A 541-nucleotide genomic window follows, 5' to 3' on the forward strand; every position below is an offset into this window, starting at 1 on the left:
GAAATCCCGTAGGACAGCCAGGGCATATATGATGGCCTATGAAAACCCCATTTTTAGGGTGCTAAAGGTCCCGGGTTCAAATCCCGGACGAGCCCATAGTGAGGTTTGGACCTTAAGCACAATTTTCTCTTTAGGTTCACAAACAATCAGGAAGTTTTTGGTCAATCGGGCAAAAGCCCAAGCAAAACCAGGCCGGTTAGCTCAGTTGGTTAGAGCGTGGTGCTAATAACGCCAAGGTCGCGGGTTCGATCCCTGTACGGGCCAGCCTCTTTTGTTCTCTGGGAGCTCAGCTCTGCTCTTCGTGCAAATTGACAGGTGGTCTCACGGAAATACCCGCTGTCTAAACAGTGTGCAGTTGTGGCCAAAAGAGCTCATTTGGTAGAGCGTTAGATTGAAAATCTAATGGTCCCTGGTTAGATCCCGGGTTTCGGCAGATACCACCAGTCTTTTCCTATTGTTCGAGGGGGCCAGTAACCAATCACTAATCACTGGGTTCCAGCCCCTCTATCTAACTGCTTCCCCACAGTCACAGCGCTATCTG

The 541-nt window shown here is 49.9% G+C and overlaps 2 non-coding genes across 2 annotated transcripts; both read left to right on the forward strand.

The window, feature by feature from the left end:
* Nucleotides 1-190: 190 nt before the first annotated feature.
* On the forward strand, nt 191-264 carry trnai-aau (transfer RNA isoleucine (anticodon AAU)). The gene has a single exon. It is a non-coding gene; the product is annotated as a tRNA-Ile (tRNA).
* Nucleotides 265-360: 96 nt separating this feature from the next.
* trnaf-gaa (transfer RNA phenylalanine (anticodon GAA)) lies at nt 361-433 on the forward strand. Its single transcript has one exon. It is a non-coding gene; the product is annotated as a tRNA-Phe (tRNA).
* The last annotated feature ends 108 nt before the right edge of the window (nt 434-541 follow it).

The sequence above is a fragment of the Sinocyclocheilus rhinocerous genome, unplaced genomic scaffold (assembly GCF_001515625.1).
Source record: "Sinocyclocheilus rhinocerous isolate Xijiao unplaced genomic scaffold, SAMN03320098_v1.1 scaffold18954, whole genome shotgun sequence".
Classification (NCBI taxonomy): domain Eukaryota; kingdom Metazoa; phylum Chordata; class Actinopteri; order Cypriniformes; family Cyprinidae; genus Sinocyclocheilus; species Sinocyclocheilus rhinocerous.